This window comes from Athene noctua, chromosome 9 (assembly GCF_965140245.1).
Source record: "Athene noctua chromosome 9, bAthNoc1.hap1.1, whole genome shotgun sequence".
Lineage (NCBI taxonomy): Eukaryota > Metazoa > Chordata > Aves > Strigiformes > Strigidae > Athene > Athene noctua.
Window position 1 is genome coordinate 10,080,023 of NC_134045.1, and position 25,575 is coordinate 10,105,597.

Here is a 25,575-nt window from a genome sequence, read left to right on the forward strand (position 1 = left end):
CAGCTGTTATGCTAATCTCATTTATGCAGTTGTCAGCTGATAGGTTCTGATGAGCCAGCTTAGTGGGAAAATCATTAGTAGATCCCTATTGTGATAAATGTTATTTATTACTGTCAAATGGTATTAATGTTTGATTCAAAGATGGGAAATGGGCATCATCTACATGAAGTTCATCCATTCATGGTCAACGATGACAAAGGGAGCTGTTGAATTCCAGCCAAAGGAACTTCATTTCTGTAAGAAAAAAGAATAATGGATTTAATTTGCATATGTTTTAAAAGGGTAATGAAGTAATATGATGTTTATCTTGGTTGAAGAGTGGTAATTTTTGCTGGCATGGCTCCAGCAACATTTGAGTCATTGTGCAGCATTTGCTGTTCAGTTGTTGGTTGTGGAAGGGGATTTTCAAAGCAGCAGGTGCATAAGGGGGGAGAAAACTAAAATGATTTATTCATTAGGCCAAAAAATGAGCAATCTTGGTGTCTTTCCCCTTACTCTCCAGAAATATATTTGCAACCATCTTCCTTCATTTTTCTTCTGCTACATCCATTTCTGAGTTTCTTTTCCTATCTGTGGCATTGCCTCTTGAATTACGCATAGAACCACACAGATTTCCACTCCATCTTTGTTGTGATTTGACTTTTTTTTCCACTTCACCTAAATAGATAAATGCAGAGAGACAGTAGCAACCCTTTCCAAACTATCAGGGAGATAGAAGTTGGGAGTTAGGGGATGGTCACATATGGCTGTAAAATGGAGGATTTTTGTTGTTTCTTTTTCTAAAAGAAAAAAACCCAATATTTTGGCAAATTAGCTGTGCAGCTGGTTTTTAAGTTGTTGAACAGTGTTCCCTCTGCTTGTGAATTTGCATGGAGACATCCCTCTTTCTCCTCTCTATTCTAATACAGCTGCAGTGCTGTAATCTATTTCTATTTTTTTTAAGGTAATAACCGCCCCCCAAAAAAACCCAAACAAACCAAACCCTAAACCAAACTCATAACTCCTCACCCAACCAAAACCTAATTATGGTGCAACTAATCCTACAGTGGCTAATTTTAACTGGTCATTACCAAACAGGCATCAGAACAGTTAAACAGTATTGTAGTCTATATTCTGCTGCTAGCATATTTATTTTTTATACATAAATTAGTTAATTCAGAGTACTCTGGAAGTTTTAGATAATTTTGTAAAGTTAATAAATAATGAAGTGACAATGGCAATCTAAGGAAGAACTGACAAAAAAGTAATATAGTTAACACTAAGAAAAACAAAATCTCCCACCTCTTTCTGCTGGTTCTGTCCCGAGTTGTTCATTAATAGCGTTCATACTGGAGTAATAAGAAAATCCTAATGACCAAGACAGTCCTTTTAAAGTCAGGCAGATGCTAAATTCTCATTGATTTTTAGCAAGAAATGAATGCATGATCCTTTCATCCAGACATACTTGAATTCCTATGGAAAACAATCAGAATATTTTCAGTTGCCATTAGTGGTATTGGAGCGTGGATGGAGATAGGTACTATATGCAATTCTGTAAATTAAATCTAGTAATTTATATCTTGCAAATGAACTGGTAGCAGTTAATGCTCTGTAAAACATGTAGATTAAATACTACAGGGGGTTATGCGTGTCTTGACTCTAAAGAATTTGGATCCTGTTTTAGTGATGTATGTGCTCTAGATCAGTGAAATTTTGGGAAGTTTTCAAGATTAGCTCTAAAAAGGCATCTACAGTATTAATTTTTGAGGTTATTAAAAAATGTGTTGCTATTCAGTGATCTGCAAAGAAAGCTTGCAGCGCTGCAAATAAACAAAACCGTCCTGTAAACTGCTGCTGCTTAAAGGTTTTTCTGACCAGTCTCAGCCCCATATTTAAAATACCTCATGAGGCTGTTCTCCATATCACACCCATCTGTCTGAGGCAGAAGTCTTATGTTGGCAACTGGAGTCTGACATCCGGAATATGAGATTGTGCATACCCAGTGGGTTACCATGCTACCAGACAGCACTGAACAGGCTGGTTTTGTGTGTTCTCTAGGTGCATATAGGAGCAGATGTTTGCTCCATTTACAATCTCTCAAGAAGCTGATCTTTCAGAGTGGTGTAGACATAGCTGCTGACTATTTGAGACTATTTGCCTAAGTGTTGTGAAGTCTTTCAGACCTCATAAACAAGACTTACCAAAGATCCCCAAGTTACCAAAACATGAATCTTGACTTGCTACAAATTACCACAACACTGCTGCCTCATGATCCATGTTGACTGCTGTCTTAGTACTGTATGAGAATCTGCTCCATCTTCACTGGGATTTTTAGAGCAAAAAAACGTTCCAATAAATATGTATAAGCTGTCTCTCCAAACAGCTGCATCTGTTGGAGGCTGTTGCAGCTAGCTCTCCAAGTTTTCTGAGTTTGAATTTGAGTCCATTTCCTTTGCTACCTCCCCCCATGTGTGCACTTAGACAAGTGGTTTCCTTGGTTACTTCTGTCAGAAACTACAGTTGACCATAACCTGCTATTAGGATGCTATTTAGTACAATACCTGGAATGTAAGACCTCAGATCTTATCTGTATCCTAATTAATTCCTGGCATTTCTCAGGCTTTTTTTTTCTTTTTTTCTTTTTGCCTTTTTTTTTTTTTTTTTTTCCCCTCCCTTAGCTGTTAACATACTAGTTTGAGTTAAGATAGATTTAAAAATCTTTCTGTGGGAGAGCACATATATCTTTAGCTTACTTTGATAGTTCTCTGAGGCTGTTCCTTAAAGCAGATAGATTTGTCTCAATCTGTCTTTACATTGAGATGTGCTGGGCTTGCTCCATTTGTTGTGGTAAGAGTTGCTTTGTAGGTCATAGGAGATAAACGTAGATCTTGTTGAGAGATTGCTTGTCAAACTGTGTGATATATTCCATGACTACTAACTTCTGGAGAGTGTGGGATTGTTATGACATGTATAATATACTGTAGGATTCATTCTGAAACCACTGAAATTCATCACTCACACACTGGCATATTGAATCAGTACTTTATCAAGGATACTGAAAGTAGCTAAAATTGCTTCCAGCTTACTAATAGCTAGTTCACTAGTTAACTCTGACATCAGGATTATCTCTGGAAAAGGTGCAAAATAGAAAAGAACATGTTTCAGTAGGGTTTTTTTCTTTTCTCCTTTCTTTTTTTCATCTCAGATGCTGCTTGCCTTTCTGTGGTGTCACTTATAGCATTGGGGTCAATACTGTCTTTTTTGGGGGTAATTGTATTTGTCCTGCACCACTGTGGACCATATTTGTAAGGCAAGTGACTTTCATTTGGCAGATTGTTCTTGTAATATTTAGTGAATTCTAGGTAAAACTTGATTTTCTGTTAAGAGGTGACAGTTTTGTAGCTGTAATGTGGAACAGATTTGTGCTAGTTCTCTCTACTGCAGAGGATTAAACGGTATCTTGTGAAGTCATCCTTAAGCTGACAAAATATATTTTTGCTTCCTAAAAAGAAAAAAAAAATCACCTGCTTTAGTTAAGAATTTTTGTATGTGAGATGATGAAACTTTTCTTGGTTGTGTGCAGTTTGTTGCAAGGACATGTGACCTAAGAGTTATCTGCAGAAGAACTTGTGGATGATTTAAGGAGGGAAAGGCAACAGCTGCGCCATCAGGGATTTGCTGGTTTGACATTCAGAGAGAAGTCTCTTAAAGAAATCGGAGGAAAACAAGCTGTAGGATCAGCCAGCAACAATATTGAGGACAGGGGAAAAAGGAGATGCTACTGTGATCTCTGTAGAAAGCAGTAAGGCAGTGGAGCAATGAACTTCTCTCTCCTTCAATCCAGATCCAGTCTTGTGGTCTGAGGCTGGTAAGTGGGATAAAGAAAAATGTATCTCTCAGCAGCCTGATGCTGCACCTAAAGAGGGCCACTCCTTTTGCAACCTTTCTCTGTGCCCCTGCCCCCTGCCCAATCTGGCACGGTACAGGGAAAAGGTGAGTGGGTTACTGAGAAGCTATTATTGCTGATGGAGAGAGGAAAAACAAGAGAGCAGGAGCAGCAATTAAAGGGAGGAACTTAAAGGCAGATATTAGGGAGGGTTATTTTTAAAGTCTTAAGACAAATACGAAGGTAACTTTGTCCATTTAGAAATTAATCAGATAATGATTACTTTGAATTTGATATCAGTGACGATAGGCATTTAAAATATGTGATGACATGTACAGTCAGGGAGCAGGGGAAATGGCTTATTCACTTAAGGATCTGTTGTAAGAGAATGAAAAGTTTTTTTCTGTCTTGCAGGAACTGTTAGTAAACTGTAAGGAAGACTGAAAATACTCAAATAACATCTGTGTTGAAACTGCAAAGGTTTTCAGGGCATGTACTGTATTTTTTTGGAAACATTCCTTTTGTACTTTGTTTAGCATCTCATGATGCATTTCAGAACAGCTTGGATAAAGTCATCAGTTGTCATCTACTTTCGGATCAAAAACTGGTGAATTAGTTTTTGACAAGTCTGGTCTGTATCACTATCCTCTGCTCTACTCTCTTAGGCTTGCTTGCCTGTAAGCAAACATCTGTGTAAAATTATTTGCAATCAGCAGTGATGCTTTCTCCCTGCAGACACCATAGGCAGCATTTTTATAAGTTTACATGTAGACAAATCCCAGTATACATAAAGGCTGAATCTCCAGACCTTTGCACCTTATGAAGTCATTCATGTCAACGCAAAGCGAGAGGAAATCACTCTAGACTGTAAGGAAGCCTTCTTTTAATTCCTGTTTTAGGTGTGTGTGTAATACATTAATGGCCATGCTAAAGAGCATAAATCTACAGGGAATGCTTTAGAAGGACCTCATCCATTCCCCTAACTAGAGCCCTGATACCATTCTCTACCAATTTAAATTATTTTCTTTCAAAGCCAACGGTAATGATACAAGGTATTATCACATGATTCTGTTTATCAGATACATATATTTATAACTCTCACTTAGAAATCTAAGCTCGGTATAGAAAATAAGTTAATTGTTGAATAACGCTGTAATTATGCGAGATGTTACAGAACTACAATATAAATGAGAATCAATGGAAGCAAAATATTTTTTGTTCCTTCTGAGTACAACTAAATAGTTTATGTAGGGAATATAATTATCCTCTGAAGTGGGCAATATCATTTAGCTAGTTTAGTTTACCACTGCTGTACAGTTTTTACATCGCAAGTATTTCTAGGCTTTATATAATGCCATTGTCTTGGTTTTCTACTTTGGGTTTTGGAAATTATTAAAATTGTTATGATCCTGTTCCGGTAAGAATTGTTCTCTCTCTCTGAGTAGGTCCTATACATAGGTAGTCTGAATACCTGTTCGGTTTCCCAGTAACTGTGATTGGTCAATTGATTCTGCTTTTAAAAAGTTTCAGTATCTGTTCCAGCATACTGATAATCACACATGTATGCATGTACACACACATCCTCACAAAATCCAAGTGCATATGCTTCTCTTTCATCTAGCATCTTGATTTAAGAGGATGTAAAAGCCAGGTTTATACCATAAACTTTTCATGATCTGACTAGGAAATACAACAAATGATAAAAGTTAACAAAAAGAAATGGTCCAAATACTTTCCTTGCTTGCCGGGTGATAAAAATAAAGAGTACTGCCAGATCTAATTAAGTTTGTTGGCTCCTCTCCTGTTTTTGAGCTACTGTCAGTGATCTGTTCTTGGCAGAGGAGATACAGATCAAATGCAGGAGAGCCTTCACAACAAGGGGTTCCCTCCAAAAACATGTTTTCTACAATTATTCTGCTTGACCAGTAAGATCAGGCAGGCCTCCAAGGGAAGACTGGCATCCTCTGAACTCCTAACACCACTTCTTGTAGCACTTAATGCTTTCCCAGTAAGGGGTTAAAAAAGATAAAATTTGACAGTGCATCTAAGTAATAACTCTTTCACTTCTATTTTTCTTCTTTCCCTCTCTGCCTTCAACCTAAGGCATTGCAGCTGAATTCCTTTGAGACTATATTAGAGCTAATGTGAGCCAGTCATGTTTGGATAATTAATGAAGATGACAGGAACACAACCAGTGTATTTGCAGGTGGTTATCCAATCAAGTGAACACATCTCTCCCAGTTCACTTTATCTGGCTGGTCAATAGCTAGTGTGGTATTTAAATTATTTCACTGCATTTCTTTTGTTGGGATTTCGATCTGTAGTAGTTAATAAAGAGTCACTTCAAGGAGACTGAAATTAGATTACATTACAACTGACACTTCTAGAATTAATTTTACAATTCATGATTTTAATTTTGGTGAAAATGTATTTAAAAATATCTCTTGTCAAATTCTCAAACATAATGAAAGTTGGTAATCTAATTAAGCTGGTTTGGGTAGTTACTAAGGCTGGTATGAAAAGACTATTCAGGCTAAGAAAATAGCAGATTTAAAAAAAAAATTAGCATTGCAACAAAAATCATATCGTGTTTTATAAATCTGGTCACTTAACACAGTCATGCCATGTGGTAATTCTGAAGATACTGCATATATTAAGAACATGCATAAACAACTAAGGGTCAATCTCTTCTCCTCTGAAGCTCGTAAGAATCTGATTTCCAAGAATCTTTCATTGAGTTTGGCCAGACCTGGATAACAGAACCAAGGCTGTTTTGGAAAGAAAGCTGGCAAGCTGACGGAATGAGGGGTGGCCTTGCATATTGTGTAGTCCTTGTGGAATAACATGATTTCAAAGGATGTGCTGTGACAAACTATGTTACCTGAGTCATAAACAATTCCTTGCAATTTCAAAACCTCATTAGTAGGGTCTTGTTCAAGGAGTAGCTATGCCATTAATATGGGCTTGGACAAGCATGCAGCAGGAGTAGATGAGTTATTAATTCTAATATCTTGATTTTTTTTTTTCCCTGGGTAACTGTGGTGCTGACCATCACCTTCCAGGTCACCCACATAGCATGATGTAAAATCGCTTTTGATACAGCAGTACTGCTGCATGACATCCAGCACTCCTGACCATCACTTGATATAGCCACTCTGATAATGCTGGTCATCATGATACTTAGTTTTCTCTCTCCACTTTATGTAATCAGTAAATAGATTTATTGAGGCGAACAGCTTTACTAAATTCTCTTCAACTCACTATATTTCCTTCACTCTAGGTGGATGTATTTTCCTATATATTTTCTTCAATATTCTGTATATTTGAAAAAGATTTTCATCTGCTAGGATCTTTTTTCAAAGAATACTAGCTGCTCACTCCTTTGTGAACTAAATTTATTTTTAGAGTTTCTCTAACACTGAGTGCTCTTTTAATATCTTCACTCTTATGATATTATTCTTATACTAAAGGGACAAGAACTATGGCCATATTCCAAATGCTGCTTCAAGTCCCCTATGTAGTATTAGAATGATTTATTCCAAGTCTTACTCTTGTTTACTATACCTATCCTAGGAACTCTCTTGCCTTATTAATGTAAATACTGCTGATCCTTGTGCAGATGGTTTTAAAGTTCTTTCCAGCACCCGGACCATATTCAACTCCTGTTAAATGTTTTGTGGTGTATGACCATTGAGAGAGCACCTTTTAGTTTTCTTTGGTCATCTTATAACCTTATCTTTCTTTACAATGAATTGCAGATGCCAGTGAAACCACTAACAGTATCAGCCTGTGATCCTAGTCTATTTGTCATTCAGAATTTTATTGCCATTCTCTTTTTGTCTTTACAAGCTCTATTCTCTGGTTTTGTTTCATCAGCAAATTTCTTCACCTTCATACATATTTCATGTCCTAGGTCAGTGATATATAAAATGAACAAAAATGGGCCTAATACTGATTCTTGTGGCATTCCACTAATCCCTCTCTCCCAAACTGCTTTGCCTCATAAACAGCTTCTGTCTGTGACATTTAAGCAAGTTCCCTATCCACATATGTGGCTCACCCCAATACCATACTTAATGACTTTGGACCAAATGCTCTTTTCAATTGTGTGGTGCAGAGGGAAATAAAAGACTGAAAGAAGGGCAGAAAGGGAATGGAGGAGGAAGCAGAGACTTAGTGACCTTTCTAAAATCCATGCAACTTAAATTCCTTCTGCTGTGTCTCCTCAATTAAACTTTAGTTTTTTCAGGTGGTTCTTCCACTCTGTTTTTACTCTTGAAGCTTGGTGGCTCAAGATAACAATTTAGTTATTTGTTTAGACATATTGGTTTTATTTCATGATTTTTGGTTACTATTTCACTTGTACTTTTAAACCGTTTATCCTGAAAGCATGTAAGTTAGCCCTGGTTAAGGCAAGAAAATAAGCAAGTCCCATTTTTTTGAATTTAAGTTGAAAAGGGGACAGTGTACAATAAAAGTGTTTCTCATGTTAGAACATGAGAATGTTTTATGAAATGAAACAAATTTTATTGAATGAACTTTCCAATGAAAAGTTTTATACCAAACAGTTATAAAAATTACTTAGATCCTTCTTGGTTAATTTGTTGTGTGGTTTAGGTCACGTTTCTCTTTTCAAAGCTCTTCTTCTTTCTGCTTGTCTCAAGACCTTTGAGCTACCTTCTCGTTGTCTGGAAGTCGTGTGTCTGCCAGTTTCTTCGTGAAGCTCCTTTATGAATAATGATTAAAGAATTAGAGGGTTTTAGTAATGTATAATTATTATTTTAATAAATTATTTTTTCTTTCCTGTGATGGATCTGTGGTAGTTCCATCTCCTATGTTGATCTCTTGGTTTTCATGTGGAGGTAACTGGATGGTGTTTTGTTCTTAGTCTTAACTATTTATACTATTTGCTTTTTCATTCTTCAACTCTGTTTTCTTGATATATAATATTTCAATTTATTCTGTAGACGCTTTTTTTTTTTTTTTTTTAAGATTTGTGCTGGTTTTGTATCTCACAATGCAGCCTTTTCCTTCTATAGTTTGTGTTTTGTTGTTTACCGTCTCTGGATATTTTGATTCCTAGCCCATTTATTACTAGAAAGTGTGTGTTTTTCTTTCTCTGAGAACTTTTTTTCTCCATATTATCCACTTTGTTCAGTATTATGTTTGATTGCATTTTACCCAGCCCTGTTTTCAGACTCCATTCTCCTGAAACTTTCTTCATTATATTTTATTTTTTTCTCACTTAAGCATGGATAAATTCATACTGCTTAGGTCTTCACTATATACATATCCTTTCTACCTATTAACTACAGTCAATTCAAATAATTCATGGCTAAAATCTGATCATAATTTCTCTCTAATGCCCTGGAAGAGAATCTGGATATTCCCATTACCTCTGAGATCCTCATGCTTAGCTTCCTCTCTGGGATTTACAAATGTGTCTTCACTCTCTTCTGACACAGCACAAAAATCAACTGAGGTCATTTGGATCTGGTCTCTCTTAATTTAAAGGTGGACGAAGGAAGAGATGAACTCTTTATTTAGCCTGTTTACTGGTTTTAAAATGGGCTGGGACCATATGACTCATTGTAAGTATTGGTGGCACTATGCTCGCCATTCTTGATGCTGCTGGTTGCTTTTGTGGAAGTTTAGAGTTCCATGTTCATTTAAAGGAAGCTAAGTTTGCACATATCAGATATTGCAGATTCTGGAAATTCAGACACATATCACTTGAGAAAGCTATATCTTGACTGGTGGAATGGTTAGTACTTAGAAGCAAATATGAAGTATGTAGAATCTGTCAATTCCTTGTCCTTTAGTACAGAGATGATACAGTCTAGATCAGCGAGTATTGGATTTGGGAGTAGAGTGGTCTCGAGGTATAATCCTGAGTCCACCACTGATTTGCTATGTGTCTTAAGGCAAGTTGCTTTACTTTGTCTTGCTTTTCTTGTATGTAAAATGAAGGAGTTTGAAAAACAATTACTTTGGAACTTTTGAGGTATTCTGGTACTTGGTTTATGAATAATGTAGGAAAGAAGACTACAAAATGAGCATGTCTGTTATCAGTGCAGGGTTTACATGGTGTGAAGTAAATAGTGTATGGGCTTCTGCAGGGAACGAGCAGAAGAAAATAATGAAACAGGTTCCTCCTTCCCTGAGTGCTGAACATACTATGCACTAAATGAGTTATTGGGATCCTGTAGGAAAATAATATGGTGGAAATTGTTCCATTTTTACTTCATTTCATCTGATACCATGAATAACTGCTTATGCCTTGCAGTTTTTATGAGTATGGTGCATCAGTCTTTAGAGGAACTTGGATGAACCTGGTCTGAGTCTTAAGTTTGAACTGAGCAGATGAGCTACACATATTTCAGATTATCACTGTGAGCATTTTCATGTGTAGTAAATAACAACACACCTTGTCTCTTAACTGCAGAGTTAGAATGAATTACACAGCTGCTTTAGACAGATGTATAATTAAGTTCATTATTCTTGGGTGTTGAATTATTACAATGAGCAGTTTAAGGGAAACTGAATTTTGAACAGTAACATTGCTGGCGACCATTCACTTCTGTGCCAGTGCCAAAACTGGTATAGAGATTAGGAAAGAAGTTAATGATCCTAAGACAGAAAAATCTTTTTTACCATCCCTGAGGCAAGTTTGGTCTTAAGATGCATGGGTGACCTGGGTCCTCTGTGAAACAAATGGTGATATATGGCTGTCCATGCCAGCTATGAACTTACTAGGTAACATAATGCCTAGGAACATAACACAAGGATGAACCCATCTTTCCTCCCCTGTGTTAATTCAGAAACAAATGTAACAAATATAAACCGACTGGAGAACAGGACGAGGTTCCAGCCAGTATGAGTCACACTGGGTTTGCAGAGATTCTTACTGTTTGGCTCGCTGGTTCATTGCAAAGCTTCTGAACAAGTAATTTCTTTTTATGACTTTATAACCTACATCACATAGGCTATAGTCAGATTGTCTTCTGCAGATGCTTACATTAATTTTTATGTATATTGCAAGTATATGATACTCTAGTTTGTTTCTGTGCTAACAAAAATTAGGAAAAGATTTCTAATATGCCTCTCAATGTCCAGAAGGAAGAAATCCCCTTCTCTTTCGTTTGTGTCATCAGTTCAGTTTGTTTCTGGGGCTTTCATCCTGCACTTTGAGGATCTAGGAAAGGAAAATCTCAGAGATCTGAAAAGCATAACATTAAATAATTTGTCCTTTTAGAAACCACCCTCAAATTGTATAAAAGGGAATACGAGTGTCACCACCATTTGTTTAAAATCCTCCTTGAAAAACAAACCCCTCCCTTTCCTAGATTGTGTAGGACAGTTTAACACTGGGGGAGAGGAAAATCTTCTTTCCTCGACAGAATATTTCAATTTTTCTTGTCCTAATTCTCTCCCCCTTCCCTCCCTTATGACCCCCATCCCCCAAGTTGTAAAGCACATGTGCCTAGGCCTCAGATAAATGTTATCTGGAATTAAAAATCCCCTCTGTAGCTGGATGAAGGTTGATGTCTTTTCTCAAGATAACAGATAATAAAGTTTCACCTTCTCTTTTGGAGCATTTTTTTCATCACCTATTGGCATGTTCATAATTTTAGTTCTTGCTTTTTGTCTCATTCTTCAAACTCTGAACCTCTGTGCAATCAATCATTCTTCTTGTCATAGACAATAATAAAATTTTACCTGCTCAGTTTTCTAGTCCTATTCAGGTTATATTGCAAATGTGATAGATATTTAATACACTTATTGGCCTACAGAGATCTTGAAGTGTGTGGATTTGAACTGGACACTCATGATGCAATCCCTTTATGTTTATTGGAATGATGGTTTGGAAATTGTAGCATATTTATTAGGGTTTTTTTAATGGGTTCTTTAAAAAAACCCCAAACAACCACCCAACCGAACCTCCCCCCCAAGTTCTTAAAGAAAAGGGTCTTGCAATATATATGGGTGTTTTTGAACTAGGTAGCTGTGTATAAGATGCATTGTAGATGTAGTTTCAGACTTCAGTGTGAACTGAAACACTGCAACCTTCCCAGAACCCTTTCTGCTCCCTCTGGAGTTAGGTGGTACTGACTGAAACGTGTCTCTGCAGTTCTTACTTGGATGTGCAGAGAGCTGCAATCAGCTTTCCTGATTTCAGGACAAGTGCACTTTTCTTGAATTGTTTAGGACAGGTGATGCTAAAGTGAGACTTGTGTGGAGCCTTCACACAATGGGCATGAGCAAACGTCCCTCCTCTGGGGAAAGCTTGTTTGCAGCTTACTGATTTGGGCTCGCACCGTATGTTAGGCCTGATGGAAGCTGCTGTTAGGAGGGTGCTGGCTATTAAAAAGGGCCCTCAGAAGCTCAACTCTGCATACCCCAGCTATCATATCTCCAACTCAATGTGTTTCAAGGACATAAAATATTCGTATTAGTTTTTTCTTCACTGACCAGCAACATAGCTGATGTAGATGTTTCTTACTGTCTAAATATTCAGCAGAGCCTCCAACTACTGTAATTTTTCAAAAAGATCCAATAAATTTTAGATTTTGGATTATGAAACAACCATTCAGATTTTTAGCCAATAATTAACCATATAGAATAAATTATATAGATGTAGTTACAAGATTTACTTTTGCTGAAACACTCTAAAGTGTGACCTGTCCACCAACGAAGATTATTTTAATCAATTTACAAATCACATGATTTGACACGATGGTTAAATCCTTGTCTGAGGATGGGGAGCTGAGGGCCCTACATCTGCTGCAGGCTGAGAGGGCTGTTCTGACAGCAAACCAGTAAGGGGTACTAAGTATTTATTTTAAGGTATATTTTAAGAGTGCAAGTGTGAAGTCTGGTTTTTCAGATGTTGATCTTCTCCAACTGGGGACATTCAGAGAGGGAGAGCAGTTACTGCTTCACAGAAGAAAGAAATTTCTGCAGATTGATGGTATCTTCTCACACCATCCAGCCATCCCCATTTCCCTTCTGTGTTCATAGTCCCCAAACAGTACCATGCTTGCAGGCATAATGAGAACAGAGCACCAATGTCAACTTTTCAGTTGTTCAAAATTTGTAATTTCATCCCCAAAAGGTGTTTTCTTATGAGAAAGGAAGCACACTTTTTTTTCTGCATTTTTTTTTTTTTCTGCCAGGGACAGACTGAAGCTGAATGCTTTAGCTAAAAAGGCATTCCTTGCTGGAATAATCAACTTTGTTTGTTTTAATTAAAACTGACTTAGTGCTTGAGAAAGCTGCTGGGATTATGGTAGTAGAGGAAAATGAATGGTTTTGCTGAGTAATAAACTTATGCGAGAAGGTAGTTGTGGTTGCTATTCTTTAGCTCAGTTCCAAAGAACCAAATTTAATGTACGCGTTAGTAGTAATTGAGAGAAGACAGGTTATCATGAGTTTATCAATTTATAAAAATAACCAGTTTGCTTTCCATCAAATAGATTGAGTGGAATTAATAGCCATCTTTCAAGAAACGGGTTGGAAAAATGTAAGCTGTACTTCAGGAGTTATTTCGGTTTTCTGTGGTGGCAGTTTAACTGTAAATCAGTGTGCAGAAGTGCATGCAGGCAGCTGAAGACATGGCTTATTGTGTTGTATGTGGGAAAGATATTGACTTTGTGTTCTACAGCTTGAATATATCTATCTTTCTATATGTACAGCATAAATATTACAGCTAGAGTGGTTGAAAAATTTTGAATATCAAGTGTAGGCATGGAATTTTTTATTGGCTTTTCACCAATTTTCTGTAAGATAGAAATGCTCTGTGTCTGCCAGTTCATTTAATGAGGTTTTGCTGCAATTGCAAGTGAAATCTCCCTGTATCACAAAACTCTGATTTATGTATGACAGTGCAGTGTGTGAGCTGCAGGTCAAACAGTAAATATCCTACCTGCAGCTAAGATGGCATTGTATTTATGGCATTATCTTTTAATTTATCTGTGTTCTGATATGATCCCCATACTATGTTTTCTGAGCATTGGGTTTAATTTTTGATCTTAATGTAGATTCTTCAGGGTGACTTTTACTTAAAAACCTCTTTCAGCTACAGTTTCCCAGTTTTTAAATTTAGATATTTGCATATGTTAGGAGGTGCCATGACTGCAAAGTTCATATTTGTCAGTGTTACAGGAGAAATAAGTGACAGAGAGCAAATACCAAAGTTACCAAGAGCAAACTTCAGAAACCCTAACAAGATAAAAAGCAATGACAGTAGTTGCTATTTTAATTTAAATTTTATTTTAACACTGAAGTTTGAAATTAAAAAGACACTGGTATGCACAAAAAAAATGCATAATCTGTATATATCATATGGTGGTTGGATGATGTTTCTATGAATGCTTATAGAATTTGAATTGTCTCTTGCTACCACTGTGAAGTTCTAAATAGGAAACAGTTCATGATGGCCTGTAGCCATAAATAAGTCTTACTTCTCTTTGTACTGTTTGTAATCGGAAAATAACAACTTATTAAATGTGAATACTGAAGTGGCAAAATTTCCTTTAAACTTTAAAGGAAAGGTTCTAATACCATGAGATACGTTTTAGTTTGTACTTTGCAGATTGTATCATGTTTCATAATTTAGTTTGTTATTGGAAGCATGTTAAGCTTTAGACAGCAGCTGTACCTAAGCACGTTGCTGTGCCTCCAAGTTTAAAGGAAAGTTGGGGGTTTCCAGGGGCAAAAAACCCCAAAACCGCTAACAAACCAAACCTCGTCACAGCAAACCTCATCACAGTTACCACTGAGACTTTTTTCCCTCCTAAGTTAGAATGCTGTGTATGGTTTCGATTCAGTGAGTTGTTCCTCTAACTATTCTATCAGCAGCAGTCATTCTGCTAATGAAGATATTCAGAACTCCAGTGAAGGCAACGCTGAGATTTTCAAGTCTGCCAGTGACTGAAAACCAGCACTTGATGCTAACAATCTCCCCAGCCACAGCCAGATTTATTACCTGTTCTTAAATGCTCTTATTCTCTCTCTCTTGATCCCAGAACACTGACCTAGTTAAAGTCTTGATCCTCAAGGCTTCAGTTATTCTGTATGTCTTGTCTAGTTGATGACAGCTGACAAGTACACTTATTGGGAACAACCTGAATTCCCAATGCCAGTGACAGGGGATACTGGTACTGCTCAGGCAAGCTTTGTCAGTGCTGGACATACTTCTGAAAAGCTCACCCTCTTGACATCAGATTGACTCAACGGTTCAGTGAATGTTGCGGTGTCCATCTTTTTGCAAAAGCTTATCCTCAGTAACAAATCAAAAAATAACATGATATATTTTGTCCACATCAGGGAAGACCTTTTGTCTATGCAAGCAGGTAGAAGATGTAGAGAAGGAGGGCATGGAAGAGAGATTACAGGGAGGAATCAATGTATAATCCTACTTTAAATGACTGTCAAATACAGTGCTTTTGCATTCTCATTAAGTTTTGCTGAGTATTTCTACTGTAAGGTAGCATTGGGATTATATATTCCAAATCTGTCTTCCAAAGACAAAATATGGTCACAGGATTCTGTGTATCTCCTTTTGCCTCAAGGCTGCTAATTTGAGAGACTTCATGTACAAGAATGACAGTGGCAGTATTCCTGTCTTCCAGACCATCAAATCTTGTTGGTCATGCATAAACCATCTTTGGTTCTCTTTAATTTACAGTATTTAGAAATAATCCAATTCTCTGTTGATGACTCAGTCTCATCCTTGAATATCCTTCAATTCCCAAGAGCTGAAATGGGTATTGTGGGGAAACTCAAGGGTTTACCTCTCAGTAGCACTCATGTCTGTGGCAGAGACAGCTTCAGCAGAATTTGTAAGACTCTAGTGTCTTATGCCTCTTCTGTTAGTCCCAAACTTCTAGAATTAAACATGTGAAAACTGCCACAGACAATTTATACTGCATAAAGTTACTAAATTAAGCTTGGCTTTGCCCAATAGTCTTGATTTTCAAGCTGTTTCTGAAAGCTAGACTTGCAAATAAGCAGATATTTTCTGTTACAATATTTTATTTTTCAACAGTATTTTCTTTACTCTCAAACCTGTAGATCCTTTGCCTATATATTACCCTAGAAAACCATGCATTAAAGCAGTGTGTTTTTTGTAAATAAAATAAAGTAGTAATTTCCTTCATTTGACTAACCAAAAGTAGAAATAATTTTGATGCAACTGCAACCGCACAATAAACTTGTCCATTGTGATATCAAGCATTTTAAAGGAGTTTTTAGAAATTAAGAGGAAAACACTGTAGATAGTCATAGACTTAAAATTAGGGGTTTTAGAGTGCATTAAGCACATGAGCATTCCAGCAAAAACAATCATAATGAGAAAAGAATCCTCAAGTAAGATACCTAAGCACCATTAGCAAGGCTGGGTTTACACTGTAGCTGTCTTACTGCTGGGTCTTTTCAGTCTTGTGACCCAAACTGACTATTTTTCTATGTTATGCTTTATTGTAGTGTGGGGAAACAAAAAGTAATTTAAGTAAATTTTTTGAGACTCAGAAGAAATAAGCAGAGATAGTGCTACTTTCCTTTAAGATTTTTATCTAGTAATTTCATAGAAACTGAATTGCCTAGGAATGGTGTTGAAGTCCTGGAGTAAGGCACAAGGGTCCCACAGCTACAAATATGTTTGTAGGGACCATTCACATGGTCTGATCTCTTATATCTTGTTAGGATGATGTATGGACAGTCTCTCTCTAATGGAATAACCATGAACATTTTCTCATCAAGGGCTTAAAAAAATTCATGTGCAAATGCATTGTATGACTGTTTAACTGAGACTAAGTGAAACTGATGCCAGCTTTTGATATGAAATTTTATTAAGTTTCCGTTTCTCAGAACACAACAGAAATCTGACAATCAAAAGCCACTTCATATATTTTCCTTGACTTGTATCAGGAGGCAGGAGCAGGTGCTGGTTTAAAACGCTTTAAAGTTTTTCCTTCTCATTGTGATGATAAAACAGTAGAAATACTGACTGCCTGTCACATATCAAGTGATTAAGATACCAAATTGCCCATGAGATGTTTGTAACAGGAGATTTTAGTACCTCTGCTGTTGTAATACATAGTTACTATAATCTGTGCCCTCTTACATGCTATAAAATGAAAGGTAGAGCCCAGCATTTGGATATGTTCCAGGCCAGGTATAAACCAAGTTTTAAAGTTCAAATTTGCATATTTTACACACGTTTTTGAGATAGATGATCAGGAGGGGCAGATACTAGAGCTTAGAGAAGAGCATCAGAAGCTCTTCTCCAATGTAATTTTGTACCTGTTATCATGATAATTGTCAATAAATCAGTGTTGGGGATGTTCACTGAATATGTCATAGGTTTTGTTGTGTGCTTCACTGTCTGAAGAAAAAGAAAGAAAAAGAAAAAAGGGTTATAAAAGTGAGCTATCTTATTAGAAAACTAAGATTTTTTAATGGGAAATGGAAGCAGGCAGGTGTAGCAGGGCCAGTAAGGAAGTCCAGGTGAGCAGTTTTGGGAAGCACTGCTGACCTCGGTTCAAAGAATAGGAACCCACAGTTAACCAGAGAAGAACAAGGAGGAGAACAAAGGGGCTATTCCTTGGTTAGTTCCGATTCTCAGCAGCCAAAGGGTAAAGTGATATTGGACAGTGTTACAGAATACGCACACCAGATAGAAATTTGTCATGTCTTTAAGTTTCCAGTTTTTATTGTTTTCCCTCTGCTCCCAAAAGAGATTTGGATACAAAGAAATTTTCATCTTCCTAAAACACACTAGCATGCTCTCTTAATAAAACTGGGGTGTAATATTTGACTTCAGTTTTGGATACCCACCTCAATTTGCTTGGAAGAGTTTGCAGTGATATAGGCTGATATAGCCTATATATTGCCATCCTATCTTATTGTATCATGAAAAAACATGACTCTTTCATGACTCCAAAGGTCTGTAGTAGATAGAAAGAAAAGTACATCTGAGTAATATTTCTGCAGTCAATTAGCTAGACTGGCAGCAGAATATTCTGGGAGTTTAACTGATAGTCATGTAAGTGATTGAGTTTCAGACTGAGAAACTGTTTGTTTTGCAAAATGTAAGGACCTCCCTCACTGAAATGTTATCTAGGTGACAGCCTGCCTGCATTGGTGAGAACAGTCTATAGTGACAAATAGAGAGGGAGGGAAAGTAAAATGAGCACTAGTTTAGCATGTATCTTGGGCAGGGGGAGATTGGAAGGGAAGGCTTGAGAACATGGGATGTAAAAAAAAAAATTAATTAAACAAACCAAAAAACTGACAGTGCAAAGAGCCAGCATGATATTCGAGACATACAGTTGTTCATATGTGGACATACCATCCTAGCTGGGAAGATCCAGGTGACTGGAGTGTTAAATCAATTGCTATAATTTATTAAGGAAAAGCCAGTGGCCGAAAGGAAAGTAGTGTGTCTGATGTTCTTCTAAAAATAGTTTTTTAAATGATTTATTTAAAAAATTAAAAATAGTGTATCAATGTTTTAACAAGTAAAACAGAAGTCAGAATTTTGGTCAGTGTCTACTAGAGGGATGCCCCACGTTTGGGGAGTGGGATGCTCCTCAAACAATCAGCTACTATTCATAGGAAGACTGCCTTTCCTTCATTCCTCCCTCCCATCCTCTTGTTCCTAGTACCGACAGGTATCAGTTGCAGTGAGTATGGGTTCAAAACAAACAAGAGGGTTTTCGTATGACGGTTGAGAGTGGAATCTTTTGCAAAAGGGTTCTGTGAAAGTTGAAAGTTTATGTGAGTTGTAGGGGAGGTTTTTTACAAGGTTGTGAAAGAAACAAGTGTGCTTTTTAAGTGAATAATAGTAGTAATTAAATAAAAGTAGAAACATGCTGCATAGAAAATAGGAAATCCTCTAAGTCATAGCAAGTCTGAAGCAATTCAGTGTTCATACAAAAAAGAAAAAAAGATCTATATTTAGATTCATAGTGATTAAAACAAATCATAACCTGGCTGGTTGCGCAACTAAGAATATATGGTCACTGAGGCAAAAGTTGTCATAAGATACTGTAAATAACATGTAAACAACATACATTTGAGCAGGTAGCACATGTCTGGTTGTTCAAAATGATTGATTTACCAAAACAGTTGTAAGACAAAATACTGGGAATTATATACTTTAAATAAAACAAGAAATTGTAATCAGGAGTTCCTTAAAACATTTTTCAAGAATGTCTGATAGCTGCATTCAAGAGAAATGGCAGTACTAGCTACAATATTAACCTGTCTTTAAGATGTGAAAGCAAGTATAAAGATATAACAAATATGACAAATGAAGATAAGTTCTGCAAAACTATGAGAAAAGCAAATTGACAGATGATTCTAAGATAGTAGAGCTATAGACCACAAGAAAGGATGAATTAGCAATAATCAAGACATGCTAACAAAAGGCATTGAGCCCCTACAAGATGAAAGTAATAGAACTACAGTTGATCAGAATTTTTCTACTTAGGGAAGAAAAAGATAACGTATTCATGATATGGTGATAATGAAATAGTTTGATTTGGCTTATGGAAAAACTACAAGGGATAATGAACAGCTACTAAAGCTGGATATCTTAAAATCAGCTCAGAGTTTTAAAACCACCTGGGAAGCTTTCTGGATCATCAGTTTTGATTTTCACTAAGTCTTGTAACATAGAGGGTATTTTATATGAGTATAAGAAAGGCAATGTTCTTCCAATGTTTTAAAAAGGTAAATGGGATGATCTAGATATTTATAATCTGATACTATCAGGTTATAATTAGGAAATGGACCCATTTTGTCCAACATCTGGGTAGCTGCCAGATCATAGTGGTTGTTTTTTGATTGTTTTCTTTCATGAACTGGAGTAATACAAGGTGATTGAATTCTGGTTGCGTTTCAGTGGAAATATGCACACACTTTACAGGATTTTATTTTCTCCATTTGGATAGAAAAATCATAGTATAGTATTTTGTGGAAATTTCAACCATGTATCTGCTAAGTGGAAATTAGATTGGGACAAACTGTAGGAACAGGTTTGGATTACATGATTCATATATAAACTTTTTCTAAAATTCATAGAGGAGACTTTTGCTTCCTACTTAGTCTCATCTTTATGTTAAACAGATAAGTACATTTAAAGTGCCGGATATGATCTCCTGAGCTTTCAGTGTTATTCTTCACATGACTTGCTCTGTAGTAACAGAAATTCCTCTGTCTGACTGTGCAAGCAAGAAACAATCTCTTTGCAAATATGTGTGTATTCTCTGTAATACCAAAACAAACGAAATACAAACAAAACGACAACAACAACGCAAAACCAACACCCACCCCCCCACCCCACCAACCCAAAACCCAGTCCTTAGACAATTCATTACTGGTCCAATATATATGGCTTCTTTAGCTACAATGTTACAGTTAATCTGCAAACAGTATTAATGCACATAATTTGTTTAGGCTGGTCTTTTTCCAGTCATCTTCCTCTTCTTCCATAGTTAAGACATGGTTTAGCTTCATTAGTTACCTGGCAAATTATTTAGACACCCTCTTTGAGAATTTGGGAGAATCACAGTGTAGTTCATACCTGCATCCTTAGATACCTAATAGTTTAAAGATGCAGCAAAAGCTTGCATGCTCTGTAGCACTTTGCTCTAGAATCCAATTTATGGAGAACTTGCAAAGGTACAAGCATACACATTTGCACATTGCCTAGAAATTTAGCCCTGCTAAGCCCATGTTGCAGAAATTTCACTTAGCTTTTAGATCTTGGTAGCTAGACATGAATGATACTTAGCTTAGCAACACAGATGCATACTTCACAGCCTCAGTAGGTAATGGGGAGAAAGGAGAACTTTCCGTGGCGGACAGAAAGTACTACAGAGAAGACTAATAGGATTTCATTAATGAATAGTAGTTATACCCATGCTACAGTGATTTGAATATCTGTTATTGCACTTTGAATATTTGTACAACTTGTATTACAACTGATCAGCAACCATCTTCATATCTTTCAAATTGTATTTAACGTTAGAATACTGAAATAGCTGTATTTCTTTTTACCTGTGATCTAAGCGTAGTAGAAATCCAGTACTAGTACAAGGAGCTGGTGAAAAACACATCCTATCATCTTTGATGAATATTAAATATGCAGTTTTGAAAACTATTTTCAGATCAAAACAGTTCCTTAAACTAAAACTAACATCATAATTTGCCTTATCAGTCTCTAATTTCAACAGGAATGTTTATTACTATTTCTTGACCTTTGATTAGCATCTCTTATTATGTAAATAAAGAGAAGGCCGTGTTAAAAGCAGGCTCTGCTGTGCTGTGCATTGACATAATGATTTGCTTTCCTAAGATGGGCAGTTAAAACTAAATAGTTTAAAAATTTCTTTTGTATAATGGCTGTCCCATTATTTATTGTTTAAAGGTAGGAGGAGTTGAGTGTTTTATTCTTATTAAAATTTTCTTTAAATGCTACCTCTGCAATTTTCAGGGAAATAAAAGCTGCCGACTAAACATCTCTGCTGAAAACAAAGCTAGCAGGATTCTTATTATATACAACAGAAGAGAATGGATAGAAGGCATACAGTATCCACATTAATAGTTATCGTGGTACAGGCCAAGATTAATTCTTTTTTAAGTTGGTAGAAACAAATTCTCGATGAATGAATGCCTGCAGCAGACATGTCAATAAAGGAAAAAGCTATATGAGCTTTCTTTTTTGAGGAAAAAATGTGTAATGTAATCTCTGAAATTTCTCAGGGAGTTCTTTATAAAAGATGTTTTGTATGCAGAGAGATTACATGCCAGAAATGCAAAATGAAGTACAAAATAAGCTAAATAATGGTGAACATTCTAAATGTAGAAAATAATATATAATGCATGATACTTTAAATCTCATTAAAAACAGAAGCATATGTAACTTCCTAGCAACCAAACCTCCAGAGTCTCCCTGGAAAGATGTTCCTTCTCTAAGGGCTCCCTTGTATAAGTGCTTTAATAAATGAAGCACATACGGAAAGTATATCAGTGTTCCCTGTGTGCAGAATATTTCAGTATTCTCAAAAGCCTCATATATGATTGTATAATTTCCTAATCTGATATAATCAACACAAAACCTCTACATTAAATTAATGTTCAAAATCTGATTTTAGCCAACAAGAACCATGACAACTATGCATAAAGCTGGTACTCCATCCTTAATTTCCCTTTTGCTCTACACTAAAAGCAGTGTCCCAATATGGTCTTAGACAACTCTGTGCTGATTGAGATGCCATCTCCTGGCTGAGCCATAAAACCAAGTTGCAGACTTATTGTGGTTATTCAAGATGCTATAGTGACTGTTTCCTGGCCCAAATCCAGCCCTGGTAATTATAGTTAGATTTTGTAATTTCTCTTTCCACTTTCATCTCAATAGGGTATTCTTCCTTGCCGCCTGTCCTAGACTGCTGTGTAGTGTTAATGTGGGCTGTTAAACAGCTGCTGTGTTTCTCACTGCAAGTGGCTGCATTTCAGTGGTAGGTAAATGACTATATCGTACAGTGCCTTGAGAATTTGCAGGATAAAGACGCTTACTGGTTTTATTTTACCACTTGGTGCCTAAATTTTATGGGGGTCTTGCCTGGTAGGTATTTCTGTATGACATACCTGTGTATATCAAGGCCTAAGAACAACAAGGCAAGCCAAAGAAGAAATAACTGCCTTGATCCTTAATTTCCGAACTGTTGAGAATTTTATTTAAGACCAATAGGTCTGTCAATTTTTAAAGAATTGTATCTGCAATCCTAATCAATAGAACATAAAATATAGCCCTGTATATGTATCCAATTTTTACTGTAAAAAACCATGAATTTCTGTGCATGGCCTGCATCCATTTTACATGCTGGCTGCAAAAAGGACATATTCAGGACAGGGTACAGTCAGTTGTTTGTTTTGGTGTTTGTTTGGTTGTTTGGTTGGTTTTTTTCCTTTTTAAATGCAAAGACTATTATTAAATGTTTTAAAAAACCCAAACACTTCAGGAAACAAAATCTGAAACTACACAGATAATAAACTCCGTGATATATTTAAGTTTTATATAATAATCTCTGAGTCCAATATCAGCAAAATAATCATAAATGCAGTCATAGTATGGAGCATTTCTGCTGAACTGCTAATGATTGTTCAAGTCACGGTACAATCAATGGAATGGAGAAAATTCTCATGTTCATAAACGTGATATTTTACTGGCATTCTGTTTGCTCCCTTAGACATCACACGATGTCAATGCCACTGCATTGGACACTTCTTGATGTTGACATCTTACCAGGCTCATGGGTCCTTTAAATATCATATGAGGGCAATGGGACTATTAAGATTTTGTCAGAACATGTTATTGTTTTGCAGGTACAGTAATAGCTCTTTGAAAACTCTGTATTCTGTGTGTGAAGATCCCTTTCTGAATAGAAATGACTCAGTTTTTTGTTATAATAGCAAAACAAACCTAAATAAAGAGAAGGTGGCATTTAAATTGTTAAATCCAGGTTCTTGTAATTGTGAACCTGAAATCTGTTTTGATATGAAAGGAACTGTTTAGTTGAAAAATGCTTTTTTGTCTTTAAACCAGTTAATTAATACTAACAGAAAATATGTTGCATCATTCTTCACTCTGTTATGAGTTAAAATGGCCAAACTAGAAACTCCTAGAAGTCCAGCTTATATTGGGATGATGACTAACCTTTAGCACTCCAATCCGCTCACACCAGAGCATGATGTTCATTTTGCCTTTAAAGCTTCCAGCTTGCTACAAGTAGCTATTTTTTAACAACATAGCCTTCAGCTGTTTTTGTATCAGAAACTACAATTGTTTCATTGGTACAGACAATGAATTTTTGTTTCATCAGTTCCTATCCTCAGCCTACGTTTTGGCAGGTCTTTGTTGTAAGTGTATGTCTCGCATATTTATCTCTCTTGCACTAAATGCATTTAAAATTTTGACTCGGCTTATGGATGTTTGCTCTCAGTGTTAGTGTAATGTCCATACATCTAATTGATAAGTTATAATGTGTTTTTTTGTAGCTTTAACCAGTCATTTAAAATAAATAAGATCATAATTATCAGTTTCCATTTACCCATTTATTAAATAACAATGTTCACAGTGAACAGTTTGATTTTGTGTTACAATAAGGCAGTCTCTACATGATGACAGATGGTGTTTCATTTTGCCGACGCTGTGCTAAAGTGCTGTGAGTTGTGATGTGTTTGATTTTATTAGAGATCAGATTTAACACATGCATGCTACATAACTGCAATAGCATTCCCATTTCTCATCTGTAGGAGAAAATGAAACTGTGATGAAATGTAATATACTCACCCTCAGGCAGAACTAGTGGGATTGGGAATTGCAACATAATAAATCTAATGGATATTGCACTACAGGACACTAGAAATTTACTGTTATTATGTTCAGGGAAGGAACTTGGTTTTCTAAAACTCACTTTTATTTCACTGGCATCAGTGCAATTTCACATTATTTAACCATTATATCCCAACAGTTTGCTGCATTGAAAAAGTAACCTAAGCTCAGAGGAACAGAGGAGTAAAGCAACCCAGAAGGGAAAATACAAATTCTGAATAACAAAGTGACTGAAATTATTAAATGCAAATTACTGCCTGATAAAACTGTTATAATATAGTTAATGTCTTATTGTGATATGCATGTTTAAACACCATTTATCATTTATAACAATAGACCATTAAATATAAATATCAGATTCATACAAATTAAAATACCCAATTTATTTAATTAAAAACCTTTTGTACTTGAAATCTATTCAAGTTTAACAGGTACCAAGAGATAATGTTTATTTTTATGTGACCCTGGAATATGTGCTGCTTTAAATGTTTACGTTTCTACTGACAGTCAGCACTCCGCTTGATCTAATCTAGCACATCTGTCAAAAAGGCTTTCCTAGGGCACACAATTTTATGTAAACATAATCTACTTTAAGGAACCAGGGTTCCTAATTAGAAGTGCGTCACTGTAATTCCATCAAGAAAAAGGAAGAGGTATTATAGTTTAATCATAAGCTCATAGGTTTGGCATGTTGTAATAGTGTATTGAATAAGACAGTTCCTCAGCCTCAAACATGTTATGAACATTCCTGGGTGTACCTGTTTGCTCACACAAAACTCAACACACCTTTCTAGAACATTACTACACAGGACACTCAATTTGCCTTTTATATGCCAGTTGAAGAGTATGCTTATTTAAAATTTTTATTTACACAGAGTGCAGCTCCAGCACTCTGTTTTTGTTTTCCAAGATGACATTGGTCCTGTTAACTAGAAATAGTCTAAGTGAACTGAAGACATCAATTTTTTCCTCTGTATACCAACTTTTAACCCTTAATTTCTTATGAAATGAAGTAGTTGCATTCTATTTAATAAAAAAGGTGGTTTTAAATCTCAGAATCTTAGATCCTGTGTCCTGATTGAAATACTCTTCGTCATAAAAGAGGTCACTTGGAAGACTGCATTTAGCTCCCTGTCCCTTGAGGAGAAGCAGCGGAATGCATTTACTTGGAAAGTAAAGCCAAAGCTTTTAAGAGTGGCTGTTAATTTGCATTATCTCTATTCTTATATCAAATAGTGTTTAGACCTTTTATTAAGTTAACCTTTTGTTTGTTAGTGCTTAGCGTTCTTGCTGTAATCCCATGAGT

General features: G+C 36.2%; 1 long non-coding RNA gene across 1 annotated transcript in view; it reads left to right on the forward strand.

Moving 5' to 3' along the window:
* The first annotated feature begins 3,704 nt into the window (after nt 1-3,704).
* LOC141963784 (uncharacterized) overlaps nt 3,705-25,575 on the forward strand; it is a 64,670-nt gene continuing 42,799 nt past the window's right edge. The window contains exon 1 of the long non-coding RNA XR_012634203.1: nt 3,705-3,847. This is a non-coding gene — a long non-coding RNA (uncharacterized LOC141963784). The remainder of the gene's footprint in view (nt 3,848-25,575) is intronic.